The sequence below is a fragment of the Rhinolophus sinicus genome, linkage group LG11, assembly GCF_036562045.2.
Source record: "Rhinolophus sinicus isolate RSC01 linkage group LG11, ASM3656204v1, whole genome shotgun sequence".
Classification (NCBI taxonomy): domain Eukaryota; kingdom Metazoa; phylum Chordata; class Mammalia; order Chiroptera; family Rhinolophidae; genus Rhinolophus; species Rhinolophus sinicus.
In genome coordinates, this window is record NC_133760.1 from 2,996,016 (window position 1) to 3,011,627 (window position 15,612).

The following is a 15,612-nucleotide window of genomic DNA, read 5'->3' on the forward strand; positions in this document are numbered from 1 at the left end:
TAGCACAAAGAAGGCACACTATAGACATTTCAGTAAGATATAATGGAACCCTGCCTCACAATCTTGAAAAATTGGTATTTTTTAAGCAATGCAATTGATTTTTTGAATTAAACAATTCTGTGTAGGAAACAAATGCATATGGCATAAAAACAAAATGTTGTGACTTGATAAGCAGTGGGAAGTTTTATTCCTACTTATTCCGACTCATAAGTAGCCAAATTAAGTGACTTTTCTTTGAGCAAAGACAAACGTACATTAGAATTTCCCCTTTTATTAGCCAAAAGGTAGCACAGAATATTCAGTCTTGGACTTTAGGTATTTTTACTAACACTATATCCTAGAGATATTTCCAGACCAGTACATGAAGGGTGTCCACATTTTTCTTCAAAACTATATGCCCTTTAAACTTCTGAAAAAGCAGCCTGAAAGATGAGAGGCAGAAAATATTTCCTATTTCCTGGTAGCTGCAAGGAAAGCAGATGTAGTTAGAGTCCTCAAGCCTTGCACAAGCAAATGCTTACAAAGTAGTTATGTAGACTATGAGCTGGAAAAATAACACCTAACCTCTGAAAGTTCTGTTGTTCTGATTGATTTTCCTGCCTAACTTGGATGGCTATCTAATATTTATTGTTCTTTACTCAAAGGTATAAAGCCCCAATCAAATTTCTTTGTTAGCCACAAGTGGAGCATGCAATTCCAACATCAGATAATTTAACATTAGATCAATAGCTCCAAATGGATCATACTACATTCATCATATGTAATCTGTCACATGTAACAATGGACCAATACCAGGTTTGATCTGGTTAGATAAAAGTACATCTCTTTTACTATCTTTACCTGGAGATGAAATATGGTTTAAGGAGGTATGTATGAGTGCCAAATTGACAAAGGGTAGAATATGATGGCTTGTTTTATGTGTAAAGGTGGCTAGGCTGTACTACCCAATTATTGAATCAAAACTAACCTAGGTGTTGCTTTGCAGGTATTTTGTAGGTATACTTAACATCTACAATAAATTGACTTTAAGCAAAAAGATTTTATTTTGATGACGTAGGTGGGCTTTATCCAATCAATTGAAAGACCTTAGGAGAAAAAGTAAGAGTGCCCTGAGGAAGAAATTCAGCCTCAAGACTGCAACATTAGGTCTAGCTGGAGAGTTTCCAACCTGCCTTCTACCCTATGGATTTGGATTTGCCAGGCTCACAATCGCATAAGCCAATTCCTTGAAATAAATCTCCCACATATATACTATATATGTGATTTTTATGTATATACATATGCATGTATGTACATGCATATGTATACGTATATACATAAGTGCATGTATGTACATACACATATACACATAAATATTTATAAAATATGTATATCCTACTAGTTCTTTGCAGAACTCTTCATTCCTTGACCTAATTAACGTCCTGTCACCATACTTCTCTCTCACCTTAAAAATATTAAATCGCTTAAGGGCATTTTTTAGTACCCCCCAATTCCATTTCTCAATCCCTCTGCATCCCCAAATCATGAAAGATACATTTTATTCTCTAAGCTCCAGTTGTGGGAAACCCACCAAAGGTGACTTCTAAGATTGTTTAATATACCTCTGGGTGGACATTAGAACCCTTAACATGAGTTTCTTGGTTTCTTGTCGTCAACCACTTAATGAAATCGGGTTGGTCCAGGGCTCAAGCTCTGTCCATTCTCCTCTCCAGTCTACACTCATTCCCTTGATGGTCTCATCTAGTATCATGACTTGAAATAACAGTGTAAGATACCCCCCAAATTATATATCCAGGCTCCAGCTAATATTCAGTCATAGGTTGAAATGCCTGTGACAGACACTTTGTGGTTTCAGACATTTCAATTTGATCATGCTGGAAACGGGAGTCCTGAGTTTTCCTCCAGGATTCCTCCACTTGCGGCCTCCCCACCTCAAAGGATGGCAAACCCCCTCTTCGGGTGATCTGGGCCAATTGCGTGACTTAGAAGTTCATTCATAAGATAAAGGAGGTTCTGGATCCACAAGGCCCAGGGGAGTGCCCACGTGCACAACGTATGGAGGCGGGACTTCCGGCGCACTCCTCAGGAGGGTTCTTAAGCTACTGTTCCGTCTGTTTACTCCCAAGAGGATGCAGGAAACAGATAACGAGAATGGGCAAGTCACCAGGCGATCCGAGGGCCTGACCCCGTACCTTTACATTTGCCGTGTGAACTGGGCGAACGTCCGTGACTCCCAAGCCTCGATTTCTCCGGGCCGGTGGCTCATGCATCTTCTACGCAGAGGAAGACTTCCTGGTTAAGGCACCGCTGGCGTCGTTGGATATTGGAGTGGGAGACTACATTACCCAGAAGGCTGTGCATCGTGTGTGTGTGGGGGAAGGGGGGGTCAATAACGCTGGCCAATAACGGCCCAGGGCAGGGACGATTCTGACGGCTTACGTACGTGGGCGGGACTTCCGGGTTTTGCACAGCGGACGCCATTTGCCTCTGCGGTTCGGTTCCAGGCGCCCGACTGGCCCGAGCCTCTTCCCAGACATTTGGTCGGCTCACCTTTCCGAGCAGGGAAAGCGGATAGGAATCACCTCCGAGCCTGTGTATGGGCCTCGACTCCCCATAACGGGTGTGTCTCCAGGTCGCCCACCGGGCCGCGGCCTCCCCGGGGCCTGTGCACCCGCCGTTCATCCCCGTAGTCGCCAAGGGCTGCCCCCTGGGTGTTGTTCGCCCTTTCCGCGGAGGACACTGCGGCTCGGAGTGCGACGATCAGTAGAGGTCGCCCGGGTGCTCGCCTCTCCCAGCCTCGCTCGACCTACAGGCTCTCATGATGGCGATGTCGCCGACCCACCAGACACAGGTGAGTGGACAAAGATTTCGGAATTTCTGCTTCTCTTTGTGGGTGGACACAGTTTCCGACGGGACTGGGAACCAAGACATCCACTGGTTTGTCTTCGCAGATGTCTTGTGTTTTGGACGGTGGCGTTGGATTGCCACTTAGTTTGCCCCCCAATACTAAACGATGTTGGGCCTCTGAAAGATGCTAAGTTGTTGAAAGAATGGGTGACGCCTTTTTCAAGGGTTCCGTCATAATTAGAATAAATCTCAACCCCCACCGCGTTCTTAATGGATCCTCTTTGACCCACCTGTCCTCCTCCCAACAGGTGACCTTGGACAACGGGGTTAGAGGAGAGGGGCATTTCCAGGCAGAGAAGTGCATGGACAAAGGCGAGGCATAGTGGTTGTTTAAGGAGGCCCAAGAGGGCCTGTGAGGTTGCCATGGTTCGCGGGGCTGCTGAGACTTGTGTTGGGAGGGTGACGGTGTGCAGGGTGCCCCACCTATGAGGCAGGACAGACTATGGGCAGTCAAAGACTTCTTCTCATGGCCACAGTCTGTGTTATCCTTAGCCATTTGTGGTCCTTGGTCCTGAAGTATTTTGGTCTCACCGATAAATGCCCTCAGGATTCAGGAAGGAAAAACACTAGTGATTCATTGTGGAATCTCCCTGGGAGTCTGGGAGACCTAGGGATTGTGGGGAGCTGGTCCAGGCCCTGCAACTGCCCAGGTAGGTGCCACCCTTTTAGGTGCCTCTCCTGTGAAGTCACTGGTGAGGCTCTGCTCCTCTGTCCATGTTCACAGATGTATTTTTAGGGGTGACAGGAATAGATTTGACAGCAAAAACTGGTGAAAATGCTTGACAGCTTCCTTACTGTGTGTTCACTTAGATAACGGAGACGTGCCGGGTTACTCTATTACACCTTTGTAGAGAGTAACCTGTGCTAAAATTTTGTCTCTAGTTTGTAACACATGAGACTTTGGGAGAACTGGTGGAACTCTCTTGTCCTCAGGTCATTTATCGTGGCATGGAGGTGATGAGATGTTTGCCTAAGGCACTGTTAGAGAATGAATAAAAATCCCAAAGCACATTGAGCATTGAATAATTTCTGTCTACATCTCACAACTGTTATTGGTGAAGTGGGACTATTATTGTATTGAGACTCCGGGAAATGAAGTGATGTCTCCAAAGTAACACAGTTGGCCAGTGTCAGGTTTCAAGAATTTGAACGCAAACCACGAGAGACTAAGGCACCAGAGATTATTAGTCGCTTTAACCAGGATGTGAAGCCCTCAGCATTTGGCAGGCAGTTGCAGGATCAGTCCGATTCAGGTGTTGCTGTTGTTACCATTGTTGGTATCATTGTCATTGCTTCCTCAGTTTTCTGACATCTTAGAGTCCTTACTGTCTGCATCTCATAGTCCATACTTCGCTTGCACTGTCTTGTGTGACTTTTCAATGGATTCCACATAGGAGGCTTCTCTTTTACACTGTTATGTCCAAAGCATTGTCCACCTTGCTCGTGAGCCCAGCGTGGAGCTCGTCCCTCAGGAGGTGTTCGATGATTAGGGCCTTGATAGCTACACCATGATGCAGAATGAGCTCTGATTGCATGCAGCAGCCAGAAGGCCAACTCTGTTACCTCTATTTCACATTCCAGGTGTCTGTGACCTTTGAGGATGTGGCTGTGACTTTCACCCAGGAGGAGTGGGGGCAGCTGGACCCGGCCCAGAGGGCCCTGTACCAGGAAGTGATGCTGGAAAACTGTGGGCTTCTCGTGTCTCTGGGTAAGTCCTCCCCACTCTGCCATGGGGGACACCTGCCACCTCCTTCATTCTAACCTCTGGCTCTATCTTGGCTGGTCAAGAAGGCCCCAGAAGCCCTCCCTCCCTCCTACCACCAGGTGCAGTTATTTTCTAAACTCATTCCTTCCTGCCTGGTCTCCTGGTCTCACTTGAGCAAGAAACAATTTCCCTCTGGCTCCTAGAATGTGGTGGAAGGAAATGGGGGTGTTCTGTAGAACCCAAAGGCAGGATGTCCAGTCGGGCCCAATGAGAGACTGGTATAGGAATTGGGGACCACCAGGACTACGTCTTGGCTCCTGGGTCTCCTCTTCTGGCTTCTCTCTCTGGGTCTGCTCATGTCACTGTGTTCACAATGGCTTTTACTCCACATTGAGTTTGCGACAGGACTGGCCACCTCGGTCTCGGCTCTCTGTGGCCCCAGATTCCTTGTCTGTACTTCTTTGCACGTTTATATTGTTTCTTTTTCTTACTTTGCTGCTGGGCTCCCTGGGGCATCCCTGAGGCAGGAATGGCCATCCGAGCCCATACTTCCTGGGATCTCTCACCCCAGTGCCCAGCACAGACTGGCCTGTCTGTGGTTCTTATTTCACATTCCAGAGAGGGATCTGACTGAGCCAGCCTGCTCAGCTCAAGCATCCCCTACAGGCCAGTTTTCAGGGCGGTGAGTGATGGGATGTTGTCCAAGAAGAGGGTGAGCAGGCAGACCCCCAGGAGGCCTTTGCCCTCCTTGCTACCGGGTATTGTTCCGAACAACATGGTCTTGGCTATGGGCCTTCTTTATTCTCGTGTGCCTCCATGATCGTCTCTTGTTTCCTAAGTCCAGGGCCAAAGTCCTCTCCTAGCACAAGAGAGAACAGTTAAGAGTGGCATTTTTATCCCCCAGGCAACATTTGGCAATGTGTGCAGTCACTTTTGCTTGCTCCGCCCTGGGGTGGGTGGTAATGTCATCTAGTGGGTAGATCCAGAGGTGCCATTAAATCCAGCAATGGACAGGACAGCCTCTCCCCACTCCTGCCCCACTCCCCCGCCAAAGGATTGTGCAGCGTAGTGTCAGGAGTGCCGAGGTCGAGAAACACCAGCTTAGGTGTTTTGTCTGCTTAAAGATGGTCACTGCAGACCACTCAGCTTGAGGGAATGGAGGGCTGAAAATCCAGGGTAAGGCATGCCTATTATTACAGAACTGGAATCATGTCCTGTGTCTATCAGAAGAGATAAAACACAATTAGAAAAGTTTGATAGATTAAATATTTAAAAAGTTTTAAAATAAAAGGTGCCCCATCTGGCCCTGCTGACTCTTCACCCCCTTTACATGCTTTCCTGGAGCTCACGCTGCCCGTCATGCTGGGTTTCTTGCTAGCGCCCATGCACATACCTCTTTATATGTCAAGGAAAGTGTTTCCCATTTATTAAGCGCAATACAGGATTTCATTTTTATTTTATTTTATTTTTATTTTTTATTTTTTTAAGAAGGGCACAGCTCACAGTGGCCCATGAGGGGATCGAACCGGCAACTTTGGTGTTATCAGCAACACACTCTAACCAACTGAGCTAACCGGCCACCTCCCAGGATTCCCTTTTATTTATTTATTTATTTATTTATTTATTTATTTATTTATTTAAATCAATTAAGTTTTTTCTAAAACTTTAAGTATGATTTTCCAGGACCCATCAGCTCCAAGTCAAGTAGTTGTTTCAATCTAGTTGTGGAGGGCGCAGCTCACAGTGGCCCATGTGAGGATCGAACCTGCAACCTTGTTGTTAAGAGCACTGCGCTCTAACCAACTGAGCTAACCGGCCGCTCCCAGGATTCCCTTTTAGAAGCAGTCTAAGAAAAATAAAAATTGGGTCACTTTAAGAAAAGTGATTAATAGTCACAGCTTGTGGTCCGTGGAGCACTGGTGGCATGTTAGGCCTGTTCCAGGTTCTGTTCCCTCTGCACCCATTTAATTTCATGGCATGCCAGGCCGCTGCAAAGTCAGGAAAACTTGGCCATTGCCACTTAACTTACCCAATATAGAATATACACTTCATTTCATGAAGCTGTCCTCTCTATTTTTTTGTAGTAATCCTTTTTTAATGAAATGTTGAAGACAGTAGATAATATTTGATGTTCCTGTAAATGTCCTTATGTGACCATATCACTATGTAGCATTCTCAGTTTTATTATTTTTTAGTAGTTATGAAATGCTGAAGTCTAGAGTCACTGAGTCTGCCGCTCCCCTGGCCCGTTCTCTGAGGATGAATCTTTATGCTCACGTCCCTGCCTCCCCACAATCCTGCACTTGGTCTCAGGCTGCTGGCCCCACATAGTGGTGTTCACTGTTTCCTCAGTAATGGAGTGTTTGGGAGACAAGGGTCTGGAGCCAGACCCCTGGTGTTCACTCCAGCTCTGCTCTTTAAAAACTGTGGCCCTGGGCAAGTTACTGAACCTGTCTGTGCCTTCCTGTGCTCATTGGTAAAACGGGGTGATAATGATATCTACTTTCCAGGACTGTGGCAAGAGTAAATGGGTAACTTACGCAGAGGGCTCAGAACACCTGGTGTGATCCCGTTGTGTGCAGGTTAGCAACTGAAAACCCTGCTACCACCACGACTACTGTTACTCTCATCAGATTCTTTTGGTCCTTGTGTCTGGACTCGGCACCTTCTGGAGCTGAGTTGTGTAGCTTTGAGGTTATAGCACAGAGAGCAGAGATGGCTAGACCTGGCTTGCATATTGGCTCCGCCACTCACCACTTACGCGCTCTTTGGCAAGTCGCGTTATCTGCTTGAGCCTTGGTTTCTTCAGTGATAAAATGGTGTTGATCACAGTATGTACTTCCTGGGATGTTATGAGGAAATCCTGAGATACAGAATCCTCATGTTGTCTGTGGTCTGTAGGAAGAACGATATACAACTTAGTTTAGGATCTAAAAAAAGACCTAGATCAATGAAGACACATACCTTGTTTTGAATGAAAAGAGTCAATATTTTAAATATGTCAATTGCTTAAATTACTCCATAAATTTATTTCAATTTTGAAATGACATAATTCATTAAAGTTGGTTGGAATATGATTGTACTCTCTATATATTAGTTTTTGGTTTAGTATTAGGAATAACAACTCCATGTCAGTATGGCATATCTGTGGTTTCCAGCATTTTGCGTGGATGGGAGCAGCTTCATTCTGAGGTCTTGTCCACATCCTGAAGTCCCTGACTAGACTGACAGGTTGTGTTTCTTTTCACAGAAATCCTTATGTGCTCTTTCTCCATGAACAGGGTGTCCTGTTCCCAGACCTGAGCTGATCTACCAGCTGGAGCAGGAGCTATGGACAGTGAAGAAAGACCTCTCGCAAAGCACCTGTCCAGGTAGGAGCCAAGATGTGGGCAAGTGGGAGACCCTGCAGGCTTGAGACCTCGAGGAGACCACTGTCATGGATCCCTGGGGAAGCTTCTTGTGGCCTGTCTGGTGGTTTGGAAGCCTTGTAGCCCTTTGATCCGTGGGCCCTCTGACCTCATGGAGGACAGAGGTGTGTGAGCTAAGATCTGTCTTAGGCTCAAAGCCTGACTTGCCGACTCCCAGCTCTGTGGTCAGAGCGAAGTTACAGGATCTCGCTGTGTGTTCATATAAGCTAAAACTAGCTACCAGATCAGACAAACTCCAGAATCTCAGTGCTCAGCATATGGAAACTGTTTTTCTCACTTCCCCTGAGGTGGGTCCATGTGAGTCAGCGGGGAGCTGTGTACCACACAGTTAATCGGGGACCCAGGTCCTTTCTGTCATCAACATGTGGCTTTCATGTTGTCCTGACATCCTGCAGCTGGCAGAGGAGAATGGAGAGAGGAAGGGGGAATGTCACACCTACTCCCACAAACATCGGGTTCCCCTCACATCCCCCTGACGAGAACTAGGCATTCAGGCCCACTTGGGTGTGTGGAAGTGTGAAGCTGTGTGTCCAGTTTGAGGAGCGCAGGGTTTGGTGAGTGTTGTCTGCTACACTCAGTGTGTTCCTGGAAGATGCTAGTAAATCACGTTTTCTGTGTCATGGGGTTGTTTGGGGCTGTAAGCACATCATGCATTTATGCATAAAACTGCTCAGCACAGTGTCTGAGCCATAGGAAGTGGTTCATGAAAAGTTGTTGGTACTTTTCATGTCCTGTTAGTCCTAGTGAGTGATGTAGCTCACATTTCCCTCTGAATTCTGAGGCGAGGGGTCTTTCTTCCTCTCCCAGTTATTCTCTCCAGATCTACTCTGCCTGTCCCCCTTCTCCATCCACCCATCCTCTGAGTGTCAGCCAGAAACACAGGCACTCCCTGTCCCCATGTCTTCCTGCACCTCCTGTTTAGAAAAACCTCAAGGTGATATTTGACCTTCTTTGCCCCACATCTGGGCTGCTAGGGATATTGGGCCTTGATATATGGAGATTGGTGCCACTGCAGTGCCATGTTCTCTCCCCTCTATTGGTCCTTTGGGCTGCTCAGTCAGCCTGTGAGTTTCTGTACGTAGCCCATCATTAGCCCTTCCGGTCTACTCCAAGCCTTCTGCTGTTTCCTCAGTCCTAAATCTCCACTTGAAAGCCTCAAAGGCACCCCATGTCAGCATGCCTGGCTCACTCCTCCCACCAAGTTTCAGTGAAGGTTTTGCCACTCAAGCAGGTTAGAGACTGGACTCTGCCTCAGTGAACCAACATGCGTATCTCCACCTCCAGCCATGCCTGCGTCCAGTCATCCAGACAATGCCTCCTTCCCACACATGTCTCAGGGTGTCAACAAGATGTGTCAGCCAGTTTCCACATTAAAAGAAAAGACTACCACCTCCTCCTGTTGCCTGACCCTCACCCTGACACGTTCTTTTACTCTCGTGTCTGTGACTTCTCCTTTCACCTGGTGGTGAGGTCTTGGCCCTGGCCATGAACCAGAGTTCAGATCACACCTTTTCAGGGAAATTCTTTGCTTATATTCTTCGCTTATATGGTTTTTTTTGTAACTTCATCCTTTTTCTATTCAACATAAAAATATGCTCAGGTCCTTATAGTTGAAGAAAACAAATTATAAAATGCTTCTGTCTCACATTGAATTCATCCACTCTTTGGGATGTTTAACTTTCTGCATCCTTTCACTCATAAACAATTGCCAAAAGCAGTCATATTTACTGGTCACCTTGCGCATGGTTAGGGGTGTCCGTGATGTTTCTTGGAGTGGATGATTGGATGACAGGCTGTGAAAATTTTCAAGTTTACACAATACTTGCCATTGTTTTCTCAAGGGGCTATACCAGTTCACAATTCTCCCAATAAGAATAGGAGTTTCTATTGATAATATCCTGTCCACTCTTTGATAGTCTTAAGGCTCCTTAATTTTTGCTTCTCAAGTAGACATGCAATTGTATCTCGTTGTCTTTAGCATCTTATTGGATTGTTCACCAAGCTGTATTTTTGTCTTTGAAATGTCATTTAATGATAAATGCCTGTTTTTCTATTGACTTGTTTGCTTTTTTAATTTGTAGGGATTCTTTGTACATTCCTTATGCTTTTATTAGTTATACCATGCTTCCCTGAAAATAAGACCTAGCCGGACAATCAGCTCTAATGCATCCTTTGGAGCAAAAAATTAATATAAGACCCGGTATTATATATTATGTTATATTATATTTATTACATTACAGTACAGTACAGTATGTTACGTTACGTTACATTACATTACGTTACGTTACATTACGTTACGTTACATTACATTACGTTACATTACGTTACATTAGGTATTATGTCATGTCATGTTATATTATACCCAGTCGTATACAAGACCTGGTCTTATTTTACTATTATTTTACTTATATGTTATTATACTATTTTACTTACATATTCTACTTATAGTAAAATAAGACCGGGTCTTATATTAATTTTTGCTCCAAAAGATTCATTAGAGCTGATTGTTCGGCTAGGTCTTATTTTTGGAAAAACACGGTAGATGCTACAGATACAATTTTCTGTTTTTAAATTTTATTTTCTCTCTTTAAAATATATTTTGTTGAAGAGAGGTTCTTATTTTAGTGTAGTCTAATTTTTGACGTTTCTTATATGATTAATGATTTTTTGTCTTGCGTAAAAATCTTGCTGTACCCCCAATATCAAAAAAATATTCTTGTTTACTCTCACAGTTTTAAAACTTGGCATTTGACGTTTAGCTCTTTGATCTGAAGTAGCATTTGAGTACAGTGTGAGATAGGAATGTGATTTTGTCATTCCCAGAGTGTCACCAATTTTTCCAGCTCCTTTTACTATATATATTCTGTCTTTCTACGACCAAGCTGCTGTGTCTCCTATGCCTTCACAGAGTTAGCCAAATTCAAGGTTAAGGACACAGAACTCTTGACTGCCATGTCTGCCCAGGTCTTCTGACACCAGCTACAAGTTCAGGGATTTCCTAAAACCACACTTGGGTTTGATGATTTGCTAGAAAGACTCAGAAAATGCTCTAAAACCTATTATACACACTGTCGTGTCTATTATAGACAAAGGATACAAATTAGAAGAAATGCGGAATATGGGGCTGGAAGTGTTCCAAACACAAAACCCCTGTATCCTCAGCAGCTCGTTACCTCCTCGCATTGACGTGCATAGAGTATTGCCCACCCAAGAAGCTCACCAGAGCCTCGGTATTCAGGTTTCATTGAGACTTCATCACATAAGCACAATTGATCCAGTCTTTGTGAGTGGGACTCAGTCTGCAGCCCAGCTTCCCATTGCTGGGGCCCAGATGATATCTTGTGGCTCAAAGCCCCAACTTTCTAATTACATAGTTGGTCTTTCTGATGTGGCCAGACCTTACCCTGAGTCATCTCCTTATCATAAACTATCTAGGGGCATATAATGAGTTATCTTTTGTCATAAACTAGCAGGTACATTTCTTGGGGCTCACCATGAATAACAAAGACACTCTTGTCACTCTGGAAATAACCAAAATTTAGAGGTTCTTTCCTTGCATTGGGACAAAGATCACACTTCTCTGTGAGGATGTTAATTTTGCATTAAACACTCCTGTCTTCCACTGGGGCTGCATTAGGTGCCCTTTCCTAGTATTGTTGTAGCAAGTGGGATGTCCTTGTCCAGAGGAAACTTGCAACACACAGCATCTTTATTCTTTCTAGCCATGTACAGTCTGGAATTGTGGCAGTGTCTCTACTTCAGATCCACTGTCCTCTCATCCAGCCATTCCCCTGGTTTTCCATTTTCACGGTGTCAACAGTCCAGGAACCAGGACAAAAAGAAATTGCAGTCCTGGGATTCAGAGGTAGCAAAACATAGCAGGCACAGAGGCACTGTTTTCATCTTTATTTTTTTAACTGAGATGCTGATTTTGTTATGTGTTGAGATTACTAACAGGTCCTGTTGTGTACTGTATTGTATTTCAGGTGACAAAGAGAAATTCAAGACCACAGAACTTACCAGTTGTGAGCCAGTCCTGTGTGAGGGAGCCTTACTTCAGGAACAAATAACACAAAAAGTTCCAGGGGAGTCCAAGGTGGACCAAACCAAGGATCGGAATGGGCCATTGGAATTGAAGAGAGGACACATGACATCAGGGATAGCCCTCCAGAAGGAGAAGGTCCCTGGGAACCCTGAACATGATGGCTTAGGGACAGCTGATGGTGTGTGTTCAAGGATTGTTCAGGATCTAGTCCCTCCAGGACGTGCCGTTCTTGACCATGACTCAGGTAAATCAGGTAAAGATCCCATGGTTCAGGAAGAGGAAAATATCTTTAAATGCAATGAATGTGGGAAAGTTTTTAATAAGAAACACCTTCTTGCTGGACATGAGAAGATTCACTCAGGAGTGAAGCCCTATGAATGCACAGAGTGTGGGAAAACGTTTATTAAGAGTACACACCTCCTTCAACACCACATGATCCACACGGGAGAGAGGCCTTATGAGTGCATGGAGTGTGGGAAGGCCTTCAACCGCAAGTCATACCTTACACAACACCAGCGGATTCACAGCGGAGAGAAGCCCTATAAGTGCAATGAATGTGGAAAGGCCTTCACCCACCGCTCCAATTTTGTCCTGCATAAGAGGAGACACACTGGAGAAAAACCCTTTGTGTGCAAAGAATGTGGGCAAGTTTTTCGACATAGGCCAGGATTTCTTCGACATCACATCATCCACAATGGCGAGAATCCCTATGAATGCTTCGAATGTGGCAAGGTCTTCAAACATAAATCATACCTCATGTGGCACCAGCAGACTCACACGGGGGAGAAGCCCTATGAGTGCAGTGAGTGTGGGAAAGCCTTCTGTGAGAGTGCAGCCCTCATTCACCACTATGTCATCCACACGGGGGAGAAGCCTTTTGAGTGTCTTGAGTGTGGGAAGGCCTTCAACCATAGGTCGTACCTCAAGAGACACCAGCGGATACACACAGGAGAAAAGCCTTTTGTGTGCACTGAGTGTGGAAGGGCCTTCACCCACTGTTCCACTTTTATCTTGCATAAAAGGGCCCACACTGGGGAAAAACCGTTTGAGTGCAAAGAATGTGGGAAAGCCTTCAGCACTAGGAAAGATCTCATTCGACATTTCAGCATCCACACGGGGGAGAAACCCTATGAGTGCAGTGAGTGTGGGAAGGCCTTCAACCGCAGGTCAGGCCTCACAAGGCACCAGCGGATTCACAGTGGAGAGAAGCCCTATGAATGCATGGAGTGTGGGAAATCCTTTTGTTGGAGCACAAACCTCATTCGACATGCAATCATCCACACTGGAGAGAAGCCCTATAAGTGCAATGAGTGTGGAAAGGCCTTTAGTCGCAGCTCATCCCTGAGTCAGCATCAAAGGATGCATTCTGGGAGAAACCCTGTCAGTGTAACAGAAGTGGGAAGACAGTTCACAAGTGGGCAGACTGCAGTCACTCTCCGAGAACTCCTTTTGGGGAAAGACTTTTTGAATGTAACCACGGAGGAAAATGTTTTGCCAGAGAAAACATCTACCACAGCATCTGATTGTACATACCAAAGAGAAACTCCACAAGTATCTTCATTGTGAGAAAGCCTTTTGTTGCGGATCATTACTTGTTATTTGAAGGTGCATTTCAGAAATTGACCCAGCCTAGAGCCTTATTCTGCATCTGAGAATTCAACCATGAGGGAGACACTAGTCTTACTGTACACCAAGGAGAACCTTCACATACATCTTTCTACTTAGTTTACACTGCAGTGTTATCTCAGGAAATTTTTTTTTTTTTTTTTTTTTAGGAAATTTTTTTAATCAAGGAGACTTAGAAGAGAAAAATCCAATGAGACTTCTTTGTCAAGCCTATGGCACTTTGTCATGGATTACTTTACTTGGGGCAAGGGGAATGTTGTCTCAGGGGTAAAGGGCCTTGACCCTTTATGTGTCTTGTGTACATTCATTATTATCCAGTGTCAGAAGATTTAGATGGTTGAGGGCAGATATTTAAGAACATAAGGATACACATATGAATGGGCATATTCTATTGTATGAGTTAGGACTATTAAGGCTTTGGTTTTTTAAAAAAACCATTCTTTATGGGATTTTAAAACCTAATACATCTTTATCCCAGTCTGTTGTTTTCTGTAGCTGTACTGTAAATCTTTAAAGTGTGTAAAGTGGTTCATTTCTCTTTATTATTTAAAATTGACTTAACTTTCCTAATTCCTTTGACTTTTCATATAAATCTTAGCTTAAGTTTGTCTAGTCTTACAAAAAAAGTCTTGCTCTCATTTTGATAGAAATTGATTTAAATCTGTACATCAATTTGATAACTGGCCTCATGAACACATACATGATATAACTGCATTTACTTAAGTAATTCTTCATTTATTTCATTAGCATTTTAAAAGTTTCAATATACTGTTTCTGATAAATTTTGTTAGGATTTGTACCTAGGTTTTTGTTTTCTTTCCTTTTTTTTGAGTGATAGTAAATGGAATTGTTTTTTAAACTTTAATTTTCCACATGATCTTTGGTAGTACACAGAAATATAATTGTTCTGGTATCCACAACCTGAACTCATTTTTTATTGGCCATTTGTTTGGATAGAATCCTTGGGATTTTCTACCTAGAAAAGACAGCTGCAAATAGAGTTTTATTTCTTGCTTCCCAATTTCTATATCTCTTATTTCCTTTTCTTGTCTTACTACACTAGCTAGGACTTCCAGTAGGATGTTGAATAGGAGTAGTAAGGAAGGATATCCTTGATTGGTTTCTGATATTGGGGGAAACACTGTTTTTCATCATTAAGTACTATGATAGTTATAAGTTGTTTTCATAGTTTTCTTATCAAATTTAGAAAGTTTCCTTCTATTTCTAATTTGCTGAGATTTTTTCTTTTGTTATGACTATTGGATTTTGTTAAATGCTTTATCTCCATTAATTGACATTATCATCTGATTTTTCCCCCTATGGCCTGTTGATATGATGGCATTGCATTAATTGTGTTGTAAATATTGAACCAGCCTTGCATTCTTGGAATAAACCCCATTTAGTTGTGGAGTATGATTCTTTTTACATACTATATTAAAGCATTCCATTTGATTATATTTTATTGAGCAAGTTTTCTTCTAATTTCTTGAGTGATGATGTGTAGTTTTCATTGTTTTTTTTTAAAACTGTCATTGGTTTTGGTAAGTATGGAACTACCGAGAGTACCTATTTCATATTGGATAAATTGGATAGTTTGTAAGTAATTGTTCCATTTAAATTTTCTATTTTGTAGACTTATTTGAAGTACCTTGTTTCCTCGAAAATAAGACCTAGCTGGACAGTCAGCTCTAATGTGTCTTTTGGAGCAAAAATTAATATAATTTATTATATTAATAAAATTAATATAGTGTATTTATTAATAAAATTATATTATAAAGACTGGGTCTTATATTAATTTTTGCTCCAAAAGACACATTAGAGTTGATTGTCCGGCTAGGTCTTATTTTTGGGGAAACACAGTATTCCTTATCTTTTTAATGGCAGCAAGATCTGTACTTATA

At 43.4% G+C, this 15,612-nt stretch overlaps 1 non-coding gene and 1 pseudogene across 6 annotated transcripts in view; one reads left to right on the forward strand and one right to left on the reverse strand.

Annotated features, from left to right (window-relative positions):
• Window positions 1-2,341, reverse strand: part of LOC109437569 (uncharacterized) — a 41,091-nt gene extending 38,750 nt beyond the window's left edge. For 3 of the 6 annotated variants that reach the window (XR_012490374.1, XR_012490373.1, XR_012490375.1), the window contains exon 1: window positions 2,193-2,337. This is a non-coding gene — a transcript (uncharacterized LOC109437569). Of the gene's footprint in view, window positions 1-2,192 lie in introns of all 6 variants that reach the window. The other 3 variants (XR_012490376.1, XR_012490378.1, XR_012490377.1) reach the window with 3 other exon arrangements.
• Window positions 2,342-2,464: 123 nt separating this feature from the next.
• On the forward strand, window positions 2,465-15,168 carry LOC109437593 (uncharacterized; annotated as a pseudogene).
• Window positions 15,169-15,612: the final 444 nt, after the last annotated feature.